The 21016-nt window shown below is 41.4% G+C and overlaps 1 protein-coding gene across 1 annotated transcript in view; it reads right to left on the reverse strand.

The window, feature by feature from the left end:
- The window catches only part of TAFA1 (TAFA chemokine like family member 1), a 212099-nt gene that overhangs the window by 153756 nt on the left and 37327 nt on the right, over positions 1-21016 (reverse strand). The gene's annotated exons all lie outside the window — the stretch shown is intronic.

The following is a 21016-nucleotide window of genomic DNA, read 5'->3' on the forward strand; positions in this document are numbered from 1 at the left end:
TATCTCACATCCCTTCCAAGATACAAGCAAAGCCTCTCTCCCTCAGAAAAGGCTGCACAAGCATAAATTCAGCATGGCCTGAAACTCCAACCCAGCAAGTAAAATTTCTTTACATTTATATCTCAAAAGCATGAGTCTGCAAGATAAATGTCATGATTCCTTTTGCATTCTAATAGGTACTTAAAAATTAGGATCAGTGTTAAATGCTTAATATATGAGAGAATTTCACTTATATGCTACCTAAATCTGGGCATAGGATACAAATATGTATACATATATATATATAAAAATATGTAGACAGCAGACTTTACAGTTACATTGTGATGGAGCTTAAACAAACATACCTTGAGAAAAACATTAAGCTGTAATCTACTCATATACCTTCCAGAAATGGAATTTGACAGCAGCATGTGTTGGGTTTACCACATTTAGCAGGAATTTTTAAGTTTAGAGGATATTAACACATATGAAACCCTGCTCTCTCTCTTTTGTCTCTTTTTAAAGACTCAGAATTGTCAGCTGGACTCCTGATAAATGAGGTTTTGCCATCCAGTCTGGAGCCCTGGTGCCATTAATTTGTAATAAGAGCTGGGATGCTCTAATCTGAGGAGAGACCTGGTTCACTAGATGGTAATTGTGAGAAGATGACCTGTTAAGGTGCAAAAATGGCTTTAGACTCCTACTTTATGATATCTCTTTCTAGCTGAACAACTGACAGAAACACGTGCCATATTATAACTAGATGACCTTTAAAGGTCCCTTCCAACACAAACTCTTCTGTGATTCTATGATATTACCTTAATGCCACCTTTCCAGTAGATGAACGTTTGAAATATGGACAGCTTTGAGAGGAAAGAAGGGAAAATTCACTCACAGGAAGCTGTGGAACAGGTGGTGTGAACTGAGTGAGGTAGGGATGACAACCCTTCCTCTTCTGGCCTCCAACCATGGAAATTACAGCCTGTTCTCCTTCTCCCCTGTGCCCTGGCTCTTGGTTTGACACACAGATCCTCTCTTCAACATTTGGATAACCCCAGGGACAGCTGAAACCAGGAAGAAAAACTCCTGCAATGCACTGGGTCACCAGATCCAGTTTGGATGGAAAAGATTTTTTAACTAGAAGGAGTTATGTCAGAAAAGTTGCTGGAAGGTCTCTAAAGATATTCTTTCATAAGCAAAAGAGCTGAGATGAGTGCTAAAGTTGCAAAGTCAAAAAAGCCTTAGAAAGCACAACCAAAGATGCTGTCAGCTCTACTCCCATGACATTAATCCTATGCACAACTTGTCCATAACTCTCTGTCCCCTACTCCTCAGGCCCCTGCCCAAATCACTGTGTAGTTCAGCCAGCAATGCAGACTGTGCAGTACTTATCCTTCCCTTCAGCATTCAGTTGAGGCCCCTCTGCTTCACTCTTTGCTCAAAATCCAAATCCAGCAATAAATGAAACAATAAACTTGCTGAATTCCCCACCAAAGAATACTTTATTCACTATCCTACTTACACAGGCAAAGAGATGGGTATCCTGAGGAAAATACAAGCACTGAGGAGCCCTGCCTCAGGGAGAGCAGCGAGCTCAGGAGACTCATGGAGAAGATGTCACTTTGCCTAAAATCTGCATGGGACAGGCAAACAGGATAAATGGATGTTTTAAGACTTAGGTGTAATAAAAACCAGCAGCATCAATCATTTTACTGCTGCTGCAGAAAGGTTTCTCCCTTTGCCATGTGGGGAAACTGATTTTGGTTGAAATGCATTTGCTCTGGGAATCCTGTACTGTCAGCAACAGCTTTCCAGGGACCACAAGGATCCCATCAGCAAGGACCCACCTTTCCCTGGTGGTCCACAAGGCACCAGTGTGCATTTCACACTGGTCCACAGAACCACATTAGGCCTTCAAACACAGAGGTTAGGTTTGGTTTTTGTTTATTATTATTAAGAGTTTAGCAATAAGGCTAATGCTGCAGAGAACACTCTGTAATTTTAGGGGGTTTTTTTTGACCAAATCTGTACCAAATCTGAACTGTACCAAATCACACCCATTAATTTTACATATGACATCACTAATCAGAGAGCACTTGAAGGATTTAGATACTTCTCAATTAAAAGGTCCAAATTTCTATGATATGTATAAACGATTGTTTATTTTTTAGCCTCCCTGTGGAGTGATAACTATAATTTTCTGCAGGAATCCAGGGCTATTTGTTTTTCAAAGATAGCTCTTTGGAATTAATTACTCTGGTATTAGACTAAGTGACAAAACAGGTAGTGCAGAACTGAGGGTAACAAGAAATTCTGTCTCACAGCTTTTTAGAGCAAAATTATTCTCCCATCCTGACTGACAGCATACCATTAATCACTATTTAACCACTATTACAGCCAAGACACATTAAAAAACATCCCTGAATTTTTCACTGCTAGTTATGTTTATTTCATTTTTTAATTGCTGGCCTAATTTTTTTAATGTCAACAAAAGACAATCAAATTGTCGCTGTAACCGTTCAAGCCAAACACATGTAATGAAACCTTAATAGAAGCGTCCTGTTTAAGATTCAGCTACAGTTTCTTCCATCTGATGGCACCATATCAAACATGACAGCTGCTCTTCAGTGCCTGATGTCCAGCCCACCTGAGGTACCTCTGCTACATCTGCAGAGTTTGTGGGTTGTTTTGGTGATAGAACTGGCAGGCAGTTACAGTCTCCACTGCATCGTTAATTATTAAGCTGTTCCCCCAGATGTCAGAGCTAAGATGGCAATAGCAAAATGGCTGTCAACATTTTGACTGGAAAATACTAGTTGAGCTTTATTAACCACTCATTCTTCTTTGATTGTCAGAAAATAGCACAAGGCAGTGTTTTATAGTCCACCAGCAAACTCGGGGATGCTGCCTGATGAGGCCTCTTTTGTGACACTGAGAGTTGCAAAGGAAAGAAGAGAACTGAGCAGCACCTGTTGACTTGCACGAGTTTTGCGGCTCAGGGTACAGTGATAAATCAGGTTAAATGAGAAAGCTGGTTTATTATGTTCTCATCCTCCACCAAACTCTTCCCAGCTTCTGCCATGGTTTGTTGCCATCTTAGTCCTGCAGATAAAACTCTTTATTGGGTCATAATATAGACTGGATCTCTAAAAGCATCGCAGGGAGGACGGAAGCAGCATGTTAGCACAGGGGTGAGCAGGTACAGAAGGCAAAACTCAGAGCCAGTGTCAGTCACAGAATTGTTAAGGTCAGAAAAAGACCTCTATGATCATCGAGCCCAACTGTTAACCCAGAAGTGCCATGTTCACCCCTAAATCCCCAAGTGCCACATTCACACACCCTTCGAGCCAGCCATCCTGGATTTGTTAAAAAAAGAGCAAAAAGCCATCATCATTTGATGGTTGTCACAAGAGCAGTGATTTTAAAATCCAACATAACCTGCAGAAACTTTCCGAGGTGACCTAAAAGATGACAAAGTAGCTCTCACATGGGGTGTAATCCTGCTAAGACCGATTAGATAACATCTTCTGGGTGCCACGTTACGTGGGATTTCAGGTGAAACACGTGTAACGTGGCCTCATATATATCAGTTTTAAAAAGCCATGGGAGAAAACCTGCTCTCAAGATTGTCAGTCAGCAGTGTGTCAAAAATCATGTCACCAGAACAGGTGAATTTCCATATTTATGTGTTCAGCAGAGAAGAGAGGGAACCCATTTCACCCTATTAGCCTTTAAAATGTGGCACAGCATAAGGAACTGAACACAAAATACAACATTCGACCTACAATAACCCCACATTTGGAAATAAATCAAGAAAAAAAAATCTTACCAAAAGGATGTATTATTTCAGAAGATAGTGACTTCCAACAACAGAAAACTAAAAAGACATGACCTTTTACAAACCCCTTGGAGTTAGAAAGCACAGTTGCCATACAAAAATAGCAAATTAAGTCTGAAATAATTGTATGTTTTTTCCAGTTGTATTGCTGACAACAGATGTGTTTTCTAGTCTCTACCAAAAAAAAAAAAAATCCAAAAAACCCTATTTCAGGAGTAGAACTGTACATGGAGGTATCACCAATGTCCAGTGTGAAAGAGAATACCCAGCCACAAAATACTTTGCTCCTTTTGCTTTCTAGTAAGAGGGTATGAACCAGCAGGCCCTGACCTTCAGCTGAGCCTTCTGACAGGAATTCAGCTGTGGGACTGGAGCAGTGGGACAATTAATTGCCAGACTGAAAGCAGACTGTGGCTGAAAAATAGACGGAAGCAGAAAGTTTGTGTTAAGAAACTGCCAGGGTGTATGTGGGATGATTGATCAAGTCAGCGCCATAATGTCTCAGAGCCTCAGGAAGGGGACGTGGAAAGGCAAGGTAGTGAATTTATTTTTAATGGGATGTGCTTTTTTTTCTTTTTCTCCTTCTAGGAAATAGAAAAGGTGGGGACGTGTGCGGAAGAAAGGGCTTCTTGGGCCAAATCCCTTATGTTTCTGCTTGTGTCCTATTCCTTTTTCTGTCTCTCTTTTTAGGGTGAAAAAATTTTAAAACATACATCTTAATAAGTCTTTTTCTTTTTTTAAAAAAATAGGTGGTGATACAAGACTTACTTGAAGCAGTTGCCATGGAGAAGCTGTTCAAGTGAAGAATAATTACTAGGGCAAAAATCACATACAATATGGGGACTGATCCTTCAGCTTTTACCCATGCAAAACTCCCACAGAAGTCAACTTGTTATCACACATTTTTAGCAAGCCAGGAAAAGAAAAAGAACTCATACTTCAGTCCTTCTGAAGAAAAAAAAAATCATTTGTTTGCGTAACACAGCAGAGAATAGGCTTTTTCAGCAAAACTCTATTTTCTAAAGACTCTGCAAGCCACCTTGTAGGACAGGTGGGATGTTTTCACTCTCAGGATCAAAGAAGCTAATTACTGAGCAGAAATTTGCAAGTGCATAGTATGCTCTTTCCCATAGCATCACAAATATTGCAGAATGTGTACTTAAACCAAAATGAGGTCCCTCTTTTTGTATTTAATTAAAAATAATAATTGCAAATCCAAAGAGAAACATTTTTAGGTTCCAGCTGGCTATAGATGCTGACTTGCAGAAAGAACCAACATTTCTTTGTCCTGAACACACATAACTCTGAAATTAGAGATTTGTCTCTTCAAACAACAGTGGTTACACAAAGACTCCTAATGTTTCAAACTGCACTTTGCAGGGAAATTCCAGTAAATTAATTCCCCCCTCACCTGCATTGCCTCCTGTACTCTACACCTTACCCAGGCTCAAAGCAAAGCTCTGAGTCTGGGAGTGTTCTCTGCTGAGCCCTCAAGGCAATATTCACTGGGGATGTGGCTCTTGCATTCCTCAAAAGAGTCCAAGCCTCGGCTGTTCGATAATATGCTGTAATATCACCTTGCTGAAAGCACACGTGGCTCTTTTCAGAATCTGTGCTACCAAAAAAAGACACATCCCTGCTAGATAGCTCCTTTTTATCATCCTGCAGAGTAGTGGGATAACAGCTACCACAGAGCTGGTTGAAGCACAGCCCATGGTCAAAATAATCCCACTGGGCTATGCAACACAGCCCTCACAATTCTACCACGGTGCTGGGACAAAAATGCCTGTGGCTGTGGGAATGGCAGATGGGGGAAAACCCCTGCACAGCCTGAGTTCTACCACTGTGGTAAAAATGAATGTGCTGCCAAAGTTTGCTCCCTTTTATCTGAAACATGTCACCCTGGAAGCACAATAAACACGAAGAAAGTAACCCTCATCCTGGGAAACAAGGGTGTTTTTGTGCTGGTACAATTAGAGGAAGCCCTGAAGCCCCTTGGTTCCAGTCACTGCTAAATATCCATAAACTATCAATGGCCCCTTCCCAAAGCAGCGGTTATGAAACATAATATTTATGAAACATCTCTGGAAAATACGAACAAGTCATGATGATCTTCAAACCATTCAAATGCATCTCTCTGCTGTTGTTTTCATCTGTTAAACCAGCTGCAAAGTTTGGATTGTGGTGCACACCTTGTGTTCATAACACACCTGATGGGCCCATTTCTCTTGTCCAATATCCATTTCAGAGGAACAATAAAGTCATTATAAATTGGGATCAAGCTTAAATGACCCATGGTCCTCATCTTGGAATCTGATCCTAAAGGGAGTGTGGGGTATATTGGCTCCCAGCAGTGGAAGGAAATCCATCATTACCAGCTAAAAAGCTGTTAGGAAGCCAGATCTGACCCAGTATCCACATCACTCAGGATTCTCAGCATCTTTCCTGTGCTGTATATGGCAGAACCTTCCCCACAGTCACAAGTAATTTAATGTTTTGGGTATTATAATGAAGGAAACCTTAAATAAACAAACAAACCCCAGAACCCAGTAATAAGAACAAGATGATTTTTTTTTCTTGAATTACCCCAATTAAGTCAGCAGTTATTACCTCCTACAGCAGTAAAAAGAGAGCACAATTAGAAAATTTAATTAATTAAGCTGAGGGCAAAGATACCTATTTTAAACCCCTCAGCGCAGCAAGATTAGCAGAGCAGCTCAGTGAGGCAGTAAATGTTTAGTACTGATGGAGGCATCAAGCCCATTCATTGCTTGGGTGATCCATCCCTCTGCAAATGAGCACGTGTCCTAGAGAGCTGTCTCCTGTATTCTCCTCACAACCAGAGTTATAGACAAAGCAAAAGTTGCCCCCTACATCAAACTGAGCGGTGTGAGAAATGACCATCACTGGCTCAAATCAGAAAACCCAAAGTTGAGGGTAGGGGTACAAATATATATTTTGTAATTACAAATGAAGGCACTTCATTCCAACCACAGGTAAACTGGTAAATTGGTAAATTGGACTGATTTTTCATAGAGGGCAAAGGCCTGGTTGTTTTTGGAGACAAGTCCTTGGCAGTTCCCACAAACTCAGGAAGGCACTGTTAGAGCTGTGGAACACTCAGGTTAAAGTAAATCAACAGTAGGATGGTATCTAAGCTGAAAACTAACAGATAAGAGCTAAAACTAATTTATTACAGCCTTAATGAGCTAAAAATACAGGAAATCAAACCACAGTGAGGACAAACCAACAGCAGCATTCACTGCTATCTTCATAAGGTGTTGTAGGGTTGGAGCAGGCACCAAGGAAGCCAGTCCAGCTTAAAACACAATCTGAGATAGAAAGGATGGGTCAGGAGAAGTGCTGAGTAGGGTAACCCAATTAAAATCCAGGAGGGGACTGCTCTGCCCATTCCATGCTCATCCTAAAAGAAGACAGAAAACCCATCACGATATTTATCGATATTTATAAATTCTGTCCTCTAAGAAGGGGAAGGCCCAGGCAGTGCAAACTCCATTTAGAGATAGAAAACATGTGGCAAGACCAGGACAGATGGGTGATTTGGAAGGGAAGTGCCTCTTTTAACTGAAAACAAACCAGTGGAAGAAGCAGAGAATAATGGAGGTGCTGAATCACAGCCCCCAGAGCCTGTCCACACACTCCTGTATCTGGTTACCCAAGAGCCACCAGGGATCAGCCAGCAAAACACTTTGATGGCTTCCTAAACATTGAAAAAAAGAGGTTATTTTCTGTGCAGCTCCACCACGGTAGAGTGTAAGAGCAGTTTTGATGTAAACTGGAATAAGCTGCTATGAACAGAAATAGCTGCACATTCATTTTGTCTAGTTTGGCTAAAGTGGTGTAAATCTGTTTGCCAGGCACCACCCTGGAATGAGGCTGGAGTGCCAGGAAAAAGGAGGAGAGGAGGAGGAGGGTGAGGAAAGGAAGGTGGTTATCTCTGGGGTAGCAACCACTGTGGGAGAGGGAGAACCAGGGTAGGTGAAACACGAGAATTTGCTTTGAGAGGACAGTGAGGGATGTGAAAAAAGGGAAAAACAACAACAAGATGTCTAGAAGAGGAGAAATGAAATGTTTTTTAAAGAGTAAGATAAATAAAAGACACAAGGGATGGATGGGAAGAAAAGCAGAGGGAAGGACCAAGCCTGGATTAGCACTTGGTGTCCTCTGAGGTGTGACTTTGGAGGAAGCACCAGAGGAGAGGAGGTAATTTGATCTACATGAGGTTTTTCATAGGGGAAGTTCAACAACAGCAGGGATGGGCTCAAAGGTGCAAGTGGAGCTCTCACAGGAGTTCTATAAAGATCTGGGATAATGCAGAAATTAGGCAGGAATCAGCACCCTATGGCTTATATTTTGGAACTGGCAGCAGTAAATACTCTCATTGGCATAACTGAGAGTGCCAGAGACATGGCATTACAATTCTGCCAAGGTGGCATTTAGGAAAGCACTTTTCTATTTATAACACAGCTTTTCAATGAATAAACACAATGAAAACAAAGCACATAGATGCATTTAATGTTGTGGAAATAAGATTGAGAAACACACATGGAAATGAACTGATAAGTTACACACAATTAGAGATTTTTCTGATTTGCACTCTCCTGTGATTTTCTGTTGATAATTCTATAAAAACAATAGACAAACAAACTTGAAATACTGCTGATGAATTCCCAGAAGCCCCAACAGCACATTTTTCAGAGCTGATATCTAACTAGTAGAAACAGAGAGAAAAGTAAACAAATAATAAAAAAATAAAACCAACTCATTCCTCAAATGACTCATTTCTCACTTTAAAGGAGTCTCTTTCCTCTTCCTCCACTGCCCTTTAATAGCTCCTTCATTGCCAACACCCTTTCAGGTCATTAAAGGATAACAAGTCCTAATTCTTTTCAGGATCAGTTCCTGCCTGTTATCCCAGGAAGGGAGCTTGGGATCACCTTTTGCTGTACACACCTGATTCCTTGTCCAACCAGAGCTTTTCATGCCTCCCCCTTACCCAGGGGACTATTTCCAGCATCTTTCATCAAGAAAGCTATTCCATTAGAGAGCAGAGCCATCTCAGGTTAATTTGCAGATGGCCACTTGGTTTTTGGGAAAGCCAAGATATCCAAGGGGCAGCAGTGGGATAACTTCCCACTTTGGCATTATCTGTGCCCAAAACATCACTGCTGTACTTGCTGTGTCTGATGCCCACAGCAGCATTTGGGTTTATGCTGATGCCTCCCCATGGAACTGTAATGCCCAGAGATAATTAACCTAAGGACCTTTTGACATCATTTGCAGCAGGAATGGGGTTTAGATGTCCATGTATGCCCCACAAGCATAGCAGGTAAGAGATGGTCCATTCTTGCAGCTGATGGACACAGGGAAATACCTTTCCATGACTGTTCCACACAACAGCCCTTCTCACCTGCAAGGAAGAGCTGAGGCTCCTAATTAGTGCTTAAGGTCTTTGTTTCAGATCCTATTTGGAAGCACTTGTTAAAGTCTCACTGTTACTGGATAAAGAAAAGTGCCATTGCTCTTGGGCACAGTGGTCTTATTCTTTGGAAATCTGGAAACAGAGGGAGCTGGGTACCAAGAGTCCTACACGACTGCCTGTTCCTTGAAGGATAGAACAGTCATGGGAACAGAAACTGAAGTGTTCCCATTTAGATGAGGCATCTCCATAAGTACTAAAGATGCCTTACGTGGTGATTGTAGGGCAGAGAGAGGAAAATGCTGCAAATTGCTGATTTTACTGTTCTGCCAGATAACACAAAAGGAAAAATAACAACTCAATCTATGCTCTTTCTCTTTTCATTTCAGGACAATGAGTTACTAAGAACTGGCACAAGCAGCAATTTAGTGCTTAATAAGTACCTAAGAGAATTAGGATCCTAATGACTGCAACTTAAGTACTGAACAGCCCCTAAAATCCAATGAAAGCATGGGAATAAACTGAAAGAGAAGTTGAATTATGTGCTTCAAAACTCTTCCCCCTCTTTCCTTTCAAATTGGGTTTAAAAGCTTGCTTTGCCAATTACTTATACACCCATGTTTTTGAAAATCGAATTGAACCTTGCCCCTGGCTTTCTGCCAAGCATGGGATTTTGGGTGTTAGGTGTTTTTAACAGGCAATATAAAAAAATTGTGTACCAGTTTTGGAGGGTTTTGTTGTTATTATTGTTTTGGGATTGTATTGTTTTAGCTCTTCAGCACTGAATAACTGTCCTTCACTTATCTTCTTGTTCAGGCATCAGAATAGTGCAATGAGGGCTACTTGTAGAGCTGCAGTACTGGGGGCCACAGCCAAGGACATGAAGCACTTTGCAGTCCTGTATCACTCTCTGTGCTCCTCAGATTGCATTAGGATCTGCCAATTACAGCAAACAGCACATTTTTTTTCTCCCCAAAGGATTTATCAAATAGTTAAACATTAATGTTGTCAATATATATTTCACCAAGACAATTACAATTATCTGTTTTTCTGAAACTCCCCTCCCAACCTCGACACTATTTAAATAATTTATGTGAGGAGTTGTGAAGTTAGAGACTTAATGCTGAATAGTCTTTCAAAACAAAGTAGTGTAGCCCACGGCACTGTGAATAGAATTAGGCACATATGTATATGTATATATATATAGTCAATTTAATACATGGTCTCCATGTCAATCTAGTCCTGCAGAACTGCAAAAATATGATTGTTGTGAGTAATAAAAGATTTTTGGATATCTTTTTTTGCTTGAAAAACAGTATCATGGAACTCACATGTATGTGAGTTTATGTCAGTAATACTTTGTCCTCAATTTATCAAGATCTTCCTGAATCTTGCACCGGTTATTAAGGAGAATTCTTTAGTTTTCATTAGATACAATCAGGTTCAGCTTCAGCTACTGGATCTATGAAAAAACTGCCCAAGGCCACTTGGAACTACAGGCTGCACATGCAAACCCATCCTGTTAATGTGACATGATTGAACTAATGGAAGACACAAAGCCATATGGCATTCCTCTAGTTCAGAAAAATAAAACCAGATTAATTACTTAATAAATAAGTAATGATTACACGAAATGCAAATGAAAGTAGAAAAAGGCTTCCCAGAGCCCTGTTACCCTGCAGGTCTCTTGATTTCTGTCCTGGGCAATTTTGAGGAGAACAGAGTGACAATGATCTCCTGGACCCCAAATCCCTATGGAGACAGGGTGTGCAGTGCCAGGCACAGGAATGCAGCACAGTACACCTTGGGAAGCATTTTAAATGGCTCTGAAAACAAATGTGTGAGAAAACCCATGGAAGATGGGACTAGAGGACTGTAAGGGAGTGGTCTCAGAGGTGGATTCTGGCCCTCACATGATATGGTGGTTCTGAAATAGTTTGGGGTTTATTCAAGGCAGAGATGTGATAAAGCTCCTTTTTCTCAGGAAGGAGGGGAAGATGGTAAGAGGGTTCCGTAACTTCCCAAAGGACCAGACAAGCTTCAAAATCAGGAATTTCCAACACTTGCTTCTCTGGATTTGATGCCAAAAAACAAGTGGTTCCCTCAGTGTTGGGGGCCCACACATAGCTCCCAAAATTAAGGAGAAAACAGTATTAAACTTGCAGCTCAGGAAAGCGGTATCTTAATGAGAAAATACTTACTGCTTTTTTCAAGTAAAAAAGGAGAAAAGATGAAAAAAATTTTTTGAGATCCAAAGGCCACCATACAGTAGCAAAGTATCAGGAAAGCTGAAGCCTTATGTTCCAAAGACCCAAGTAGTAAGTTCTGCTTAAATTAAATATACAACCAGACTCTCACAGCTATCAAAAGCTGCTTATTAAATTAAATAAACAAAAGCTGATTAATAAGACACTTGGTGTTAAATGGTTAGCCTCCTGCTTGCTCTGCAATGTTCATTCTATAACAATAAATGAAAAATCATCATGCCTAAGCATGTCTAAATCTGGGCTATAAGGATTCTTAATAAATTCCTGCAGTGAGGCAGACCAAACAAAGAATTACTGACATGAAAGAATGATACAGCATATACTAATGGAAAATTTGAAGCACTGTCACAATTAATATGAGGTCTATTCAACTCCCAGTGAGGAAGTAATGAAATTGGTTGGAGGTTTTCCTTTGTGACCAAGATGAAATATGATTCAAGAGTCCTACTGTCTAGAGAAGAGTTCCATGGTGGTTATAAGACTCAAGAAACCCCAGGCTACAAGTGTCTGCACACACAAAGTTGATCCCTGTCCCCCTCAATGGTGAGATGAACACCCCAGTCCCAACCTGGGTGGGTCTGCCTTGGTGCAAAGGTCCTGGACAGAAGGATCTGGTCAGAGAATCCCATCCAGGAAGGAAGCTGCAGCAACCTCTTTAGTTTCCATTGCAAGGAAATCAGGTTAGTCTTCTGTTTTCTACACCCATATCCCCCAAAATGTTCAAACTCCTCCTTGAACAGCCTGAGTCCCAGTTGACCACCTACACCAGGATGTGAAGCTGTAGCACCCAGTGCCCACTGAACTAATCAGACTAGAAGTGAAATACTTGTATCAGCAAGGTGCTATGACCAGTTTCTCCAAATAACCAGAATAAAGAGTGGAAGGATTCCCTGGCACAGCCCTGCAGAGCCCACCCAGCAGGCACTGACACACACAGCGCTGCTCCCTCCTGACACTTCTGAGCTTCATCATTCCTGCAACATTCACGAACTCAAGGTGTCTGTAGATTACAACCCAGCTTTGAGAACTTCACTGTGTGGGAAAAAACCAACCAAAACCTGCTCTAAGGAGTAGTAGGTTCACGTGTGGGAGATGCTCAACTTTCCCAGTTTGACACAGGAGTTACAGACCCATCAACGCCTCTCTTTCAAAACCATTCACCTGAGCTGAACAAAAGGAGGGAAATGTTTGTATTGCATAAACCAGCCTGGGAACACTGCAGCTCACACTTCCCTTCCCAAGGAGCAAGTGAGAATCAAAACACACTCCAGATATTAACTGTGCTGCACAATACACACTGAAAGGTGCTCAGGTGCAGCTGTGAATATGTGGGTACAGAAAGCTGCAGAGAACAGGGAGAATGAGGTGGGTGCAGTCAACCCTGAGATCAAGTCTTTTCTTGTTCGATAGACAAATGAAAATTCCAAGACCTTTAGCTTAAAAAAAATTGGTTTAGGGCTTTTTTGCTCACAGGAAAATTACTGGGAAGCAAATTATAAATGTAGCCTGCTCTAGCTAACAATTCTGTGAGGACATCCAGGGCACAGAAAGCATAGGGCAGAATATTAAACTTGCTTAAACCATAAAAACAAAGACAGAAAATCAGCTGGTATGAGGGGTTTCAGATAGAATAGCAGCAGTAGGTAGAAAGAGTATTGAGATTTTGCATAGCAAAACACTTCTGTTAAAGTTAAATAATGGGGCTGTGGTAGGCAAGTAACTAAGTTCTTAGAATGAGAGGTTATTTAAATAGCCAGGTACTTTGTTGATTATTTCTTTAAAAAAAAGTAAAAAGAATAAGGCAAAGGCCAAGTGGTGTGGGTTTTTTTCTTTCAGAAGCAGTGCTCTAATTCAAATTGTTGCTTGTTATGACCATTCGAGAAGGGGAGTTCTAATTGTTAGTTTTTATAAGCCATTATTCAGCAGGTTAATAAGAGGCACAAAAAAACCCCAACAGCAAAATCTGCTGTCTACAACAGAGTAACAATTACCCATGAGTCATTTGACAAACTTTTTATGCTGATTGCAACCGGTGGGTGGAAAGTGCTTTTCCTGCACTGTAAGGTGGTACAGGATGGAAGGTGGCATCTCCTAAAAGCTTGTATGAAGCAAAGCTAACCCAAAACATGGTCTAGTTGAAGCCACGAAGTAGGGGAGCTGCACAGGAATGAGTCACAAATGCCTGGCCCCATTCCCTAGGACGATGCCATGACCTGCACACTGTCCTGAGGGAGGCAATGAGCACATGCAGAGGTGCAATGGGCAGCACAACCTGTTTGGTAACAATTTGGGTCTGTGAAAGGGGCATTTGGGGGCCAATCAGTTTACTTGTTCTTCACATGCACTGAACAGAGGAAACTCCAGGGAGATCAAGCTTTGCCTTACCATAAACATGGCAAAATGCTCCTGTCCTGAGATTGAAGCTGCCTGTACAAAATACCAAGAGCAGCATCACAGGACTGAGCCCTGTGTGAGATGAAATGTGCAGCCCATGTGCTCAGCACACCGTGGTTCAGCTGCAAATCCAGCAGTCAGGAAATGTCTGCTGGATTGTGGCTGCATGCCCTGGAGTGTGCTGCTGCTTGTATGAAATTGCTTTTCCATTTTTTCACATAAATATAGCACTAAAAGAAGTGTCCTTCCATCATTAAAAGTAGTTCACATCCAATTAATAATTGGTCCTCCAAGGGAGTTTCAAATCAGGGCTTGGACTTGATTTGATATCACAGGCACTATATATCAAGAGGCTGAGGAACAACTCGTTCTCATTCTGTGTGAGTCACATCCTCTCAGCATCCATGCACTCAGGCATTCCTCTAAAGAGGAAAAAACCCTATGCAAATTTCTAGGCATATGATCCTCCTCTGGGGTTTTTTTTGCTCTGTTTAAGATTAAGCTTTTAGAGTTATAATGGATATTGCATCATCGGGCTAGCTTTAATATGTAAAAGAAAGGCTAATTATATGCTGCTTGGTGGTGGCAGCAAAAATATAAAAATCAAAGCTGTTTTCTTTATCTTGTTTTTCCTTTGAATCCTCATGGCTCAGGGAAAGCACGGAGCTGACAGCCCTGGGCTACGAAGAAACGCAGGGTGAAATTGGCCCCTGTGCAGGCTACAGGCAATAGGTTTGTGCACAACTTTCTCAGGATTGATAGGTTCCTGCAAGTTTAATTTTCCTCCCCTAGAAGCAGGCAGGGGATGCAGAGACAACAGAGCCCAGCTTTCCCTAACAGAGGGACCAATTCATCCTGTCCCTCACTGCTTTCCTTGGCAGCGCCTGTAAAGTGCAGAGCAGAGGTGGCTGACACTGGAAATGTTTGAAAATTCCACTTGCCCTGGGGCAGACTGCCAGTGCCCTGGCCACTGCTTTTCAGTATTTAGGAAGATAATGTGGACAACACAAGGCCTGGGATCTGCTCAGCACAAGAAGGAACCTCACACATTTTCTAAGCCCAGTACTGGTTGAGCCACCACGAAGGTCCAGACTGGAAGAGCTCTTGCAGCCCGAGAGGCTTTGTCATACAGTGTGGAAAGGGAAAGGATTTGATTTTAAAGGGTTTGTGCCAATAGATTAAAAGCAAATGCCCATAACTTCCCATTATTTTTCATGTTTTCCTGAGTTCCAAGGAAATTTCAAGACTCTGCCAGCGTCCTGGGGGTTTTATTTGGAGTGCTAAGGAATCAAACTGGGCAGGCAGTGGGAGTTCAGCACTGTGGGGGAAACTCCTCTCATCTCCATGCCAATGTTTTCTAAACCAGAGCCAAAGGCAGAGCACTTAGCTGTGCATCCACCAAATATCACAGTTCCCCTGAATTACAATATTTATCATCTAATTAATCACTAACAACATAGATTTAGACATCCCTATTTCTGATGGTTGTGACTGGGTAAACCATCCCAGCTGGACTTGGGAACTGAGTCTCTGCCCAGCACTCTGTCCAACCATACAGAACTCCCCTCTTCAAAGTATTGTCTGTACTTCCTAAATATCCATTTAAATGCACCATACAACTTATATACCACGCAAACAGTGATCTACATTTAAGACATAGATAGATGAATAAAATTACAGGATCCCTCACACACCAAAATACATGCAGAAACTCATAGCTCAGTGGCTTTGGCAATTTTTGCTACATTTGATGTGACTGATAAAGAAAGAGATGGAGGGAGAAGAAAGTGAACCATGCAAAAAGTAAATCTTTCCTAGACAAGGAACACAAACATGCATTGTTTTGGCAGCGGTCTCTCTAAAGGTAGTTTGTGTTTGTTTTGTATATTGATTTTGCAATTCCCTTACAATTCCCTATCCTGAAGTAGACAGCAAAAGTTACTTTTTAAGAAAGATTTAAATGAATTAATGGAGTTGCTGAGGAAACAGAGGTATCACGCAGCTCAACTGCAAGTGCTTGAGAGCAAAGACAGGCTAAGGGAGACCAGCAGCTTTTGCTGAGAGCCATAAAATAAAGGCACAGACAAACCTTCTCAGAGCTGAACTAAACTACCCCCACAAAAAAATGATTCGAGCCTCCCAGGGGAGCAAGACATAACCACACCAAACGCCTTAAGTGCCTATTCGTGTAAAAGGATGACAGAGCAGCGCTGTGTAAATCCCGCTCACCTGCTTGCTTCTCATTTACCGGGTGATTTACTGGAGCAAACTGCAGTGTGACTGCCTGATCGCTCCGTGACAATGAGTGTTTAATGCCCCTATGCCAGGCTGGGGTCAGCTTTGTCATTCACATCGGGCACCAGGGCTAATTCAGGTGCATCCCACATCCTCCCTGAGGCACTCATTTGCCTCCTTTCAGCATGTGAGTGCTTTATGCACCACAAACTAATTATTCTGCCTCTCCTTAGCCCTCTAAAACGCCAAGGAATGTAAAGAGAGGGCAAACAGCCTCATTTCAAGGCACTGAGAAAATCAAAGTTACTCCTCTTTCAGGTTTCTAAGTCACAAGTGAGTGATTTCCAGGCAGTCTGAGAAACCTCCCAAATTCAAACCCCAGAAACTCAAATTCTGAGTTGAAAGACATCTCGAGTTCTTGGCTTCTCTTATAGTACCAGTATTAAATTGATTGCCCTTCCTAATATCCCTATAATCCTGTCTGCTCCGGGCATGCTTGTTTGGAGTGCTTAGACTGTGAGAAGAACTTCTGCCCCATTGCTGATGGATGTACAGGAAAGGACGTGTCTGGCTCCGAGTTCCATAAACTTATTTTGTGGCCAACTTGAGCAGATGCAACCCAGAATACATCCCAGAAATAGAACTGCTGTGTCACTCCTCCATTGCGATTTTTCCCACAACTTCTCTTTGGGTTGTTTTTGAAACAAAACTTCCAGCAGATTTTAACCCCAGATCCTCATTGCTCACTTTGTAGACTAAATGTTTGGAAACTCTACAAGCAACAGATTTTACTGCTTTTTAGAGAAGAGATTATTTGAGAAGCTGTATTGTTAATGCACACACACCTAGTCAGGAGGCATCTGTGCGGTATTGGCTTTGTGCAGGGAGAAAAAGTAGATGTTAACTTAAACTGCCAGTTATAAGGAAAAAAAAATTAGCTAAACTCATCATTTGAGTGACTAGAAGCAAATTAGTAGGAGGTTAAGATGCCACCTTTGATATTGTCTTCCAGCAAGAAAAGAATTCTGGAAAGGCAGGTTTCCCAACCAAAGACTTCAAGCATTTATGTCAGAAGCTGACATACTTCTAAACAGCACTGTCAGGAGGAAGTTTTTTAATGGAAGTTCACATATTCTATATTACTCTGAGAAAATGTGGTTAATTTTATGGGAGTGAAATTCATTTTGCTGGTTCCTATGGAGAGCCCACTTCTCCTGAGGGGCAGAGCCCAGATTTCACCCCAGCAGCTCAGTAACACAGCTCAGCAACCAAAATGCACAACCAGAAGCAGAGGGGGCAGAGTGGGAATTTATGCTGTGCCTTCCTCACATCAACCAGACTAAAGCCAGCAAATGCACAGCTACCAGGATTGCATCTTTCCTGGGGCCTATGACGTACCTTCAGCCACAGGGGTAGTGTTTCTTCACAGTTTTATTTTTGTCTGTCCCTAAGGAGAGATGCTCCTGGGAAAGGGAGCCTGCGTGGCTTATATTTGTGCTGCAGATCAGGGAAGAAAGAGTGAAAAAATAGGTCTTGCTTAGGGAGCAGAGCAGTGGCAAAGATGAGAAGGGATGTAGAACTGGCCTACAGTCCCTTCACAAAGGCTTTATTTTAAAGAAGAGTTTAAATTCACCTGTTGTGCACAGAACATCTTTGATTTGTAAAGAATCCTCCACAACCCCAGGTCTGTGCCTGCCCTCTCAAGGAGCTCTGTGAAGGTACCTGCCCTCAATGGCTCTCTGAAGTAAGACTGGGACTGCAGGTGACAAACCCACAGGTGAGGGAATGGAAAAGAGCAGGTGAAGGTGAGCACACAGAGCAGGACCCTCTTTGTGAGAAGATGCCCATCATCATTTGTGACAGGCCACCACTAACCCAGCAATACTGAAATGGGTTAAGTCTGCAACCATTCTCCAGCACCCATGGAGTTTGGACACAGATACTGTGCTTAGTTTCAGCTAATAAGATCTGTAAGGGAAAAAAAAAACCAAACAAACTCCTCCCCTTCCCTCCCCAAAACAGTAATTTGGTCAACAGAGGAAATTTTCCACTCCCACTGTGTATCCTATGAAGGGAATCGGGATTATGAGGCACCAAAGACAAAACCCCTGCAATGCAGAGCGTCACTGCAGCCCCCACACCTGAAACCACCAACAGCCATCAAGATGAACCACCAAGTTTATTTTGCAGTTCCTAATGGGTTGGTCAAATGAAATCTGATTGCAAGGCACTGAAAGGATTTTTTTTTAGCCAGTGATTTCCTACTGGGCCACCCTCTTTGTTTAAATACATTGTATTGCTTGGTTAATAAGCTCTTAAAAAAAGAAAAAACAAACAAACAAACACACCCTAAACCAGCATCTAAGAGATTTTTCCAGGAGGTGACTGGCATCACCAAGCATGAATACACTTAAAGTTCAGTTTCATTTCAAACTGAAGAAGATACCGAGAAATAGTCCTAAAAGTTTGATTTTAAGGACGCAGCTAATTTTATTTACTACATTTCTCCCAAGTATTTCACTCCATTCCTTCTCTGACTGAAAAAGCAAAACCCAAAACCCTCTGCCTTCTGAAAGGACAAATGGTCTTACCCCTGAGTTACCACAGGGGAAATATTTGAAGTTGGTCAGGAGTTTCAGGACTCTGTGCTTTTATTTCTGTTTCTCCTTTTCCATGTCAATTTTGGTCTTCTTTGAAACCTTGTTTTTGTTTTTTTTTTACTAGATAGTAAGGGTATTCCAGGTCTAATACTTTATAGCAATTTAGTTTAATTTAATTTCTTATGTCCCTGCCTCTAGGGTGCTATGTCTTCTTTTCACTTCTCTGTGTGGTAGTTTGATTTATTCTGCTTTTCTTCCCGCTATGATTTTTTTAACATTTTCTCAGCTGCATCCTGTTTTCCTCTACCAGTCTCTCCATACCCCATTCCCACTTAAAGATGCACCTGTCTGGGGAGTGGAGATGGACCTGAGCTCTCCCACTGTGGCCCAGCTCTCACCTGGACCAGACAACCAGAGGTAATAGCAGATTCTTAAATATATATATATTATTAAATCAGTGACAACACAGGACAGAAAATAGCCCAAATCTTGAAACTGAGCAGTGCTCAGCAAACTGAGTCTATTCAACCTGAATAAAGTTTACACAGTAGCACGATGAATGCACTTACTCTCACATTTTAATTGTTGCCACTAGTCACGTTCATTCACCACTTAATTTTCTTGCCACCAAATGTGCAGAATACATTCATTCCAAGATACTGAGTTAAAGAGAAACAGAACCTCCAAGAGGTTCTTGGTATTGATATTCAACACAGTAGTGTCAATCACAGTGAGTTCATCTGATGTTTGTTTGAAAATTTTGGAATGTTTAGTTTTGACAAGAGACATTTCAAAGAGAAGCTGTGCTTTATTAAGCTGTACCCTTTAAGCACAAGAATAACTGCAACTAAAAAGAAACACAATTTTCACTACAAGCACTGGACTGTAAATTGCTTTTAACTCCGAATCCAAAGTGAGAGGAAGCTACGTAAGGATACATCACTTGGTGGCTTTAAAGTCACCTTTTACACCTTGCATTATTTCTGTTGCTGCTGTTGCCTAAATTCACATCCTACACTGACACAATCAGTGAATGTCCTCAATTTGCCTTCAATTAGCAGATACATTCATTTACCAACAATCTTCAGTGGTTTTACAACTGGCAGCTCTCACCTACTGCAGTGATACTTGGCCAGATTCTGACATGGGTTTGTGCAGTGGATTGTTACTCTCAGCTGGATCTTTTGTTCCCAAATATTGAAGAATAACAATACACATCACACACACACATATATATATATATATACACAGTGCTTACAATTAAAAATTCAGCATTTTTTCCACCTGTTAGTTATTTGAAATACCATTTGTTTGTGCCTATGTCTGAATTAGCAAATAATTGTGGTGAGGATGAAGCCCCTGGGGATAAATTCTGAGATGTTAATGGTGAGCACTTTATCTGTGCAATAGTATGTTGTGGTGTAAATATTTAATTGGCATTCATTGGGCATATCTCCACTGCAGATAGTAATTTATTCCCAAGGAATTTAGGAAGGTCATGCTAATGTCTGCAGACTCCTTGCTATGCTTAAACCATACTCCCACAAGCAATGTACTTCAACATGAAAAAAATTTTAGAGTGTTTGAAGTCAACAGTGGTGATTTTTTGGCTTCAGCTAAACCCCTGGTCTAACTTAGTACCAGGCATATATTGACACTCGTATGAAAAACTTCAGAAAACAACTTTGCACTAAACTTCCTGTACACCAGTGGTTTATTTTAGTTATTTCTCATTCTGGGAAAGAGGGAACCTGTTTTCATTTGTGAATCCAGCAGCGTCTCTGGATGCTGCACCTCAGCCCTCCAATGGATCCAAGAGTGAATCCAGAAGCATCTCTGGTCAGACTGATCCCACCCACTGTTCCACACTGACTGAGACACCAGAGATCTTTCCAGGGTAGCTTGATCTAAATATGGCAACTCAGGCAAAAGAGGCTGAAAATACCCAGTTTTATGGCACAACAAACCATGAACAGACTGAGAGGTGACCAAAGATGTGCACTGAAACACTGTGCATTAATTGAGTTTGAAAATTCTGCAGAAATACTACCTTTTATATACAATTATTACCCAGGAAAATATTTCTACATCAGATAAAGAGGTAGATCTACCTATTAAATTTACATATACATAAATTTTGGGTTATATCCATGCCCAGATATCACATTATCAGCTTGTTACTATAATTGAAACAAAGATTAGAATCACCAAGTAATCTAAATGAAAATTAATCTTCAAGCAAGTGCTAGAGGAGCTCCAGCAA

This window comes from Myiozetetes cayanensis, unplaced genomic scaffold, assembly GCF_022539395.1.
Source record: "Myiozetetes cayanensis isolate MyiCay16 unplaced genomic scaffold, myiCay2020 scf18, whole genome shotgun sequence".
Classification (NCBI taxonomy): Eukaryota; Metazoa; Chordata; class Aves; order Passeriformes; family Tyrannidae; genus Myiozetetes; species Myiozetetes cayanensis.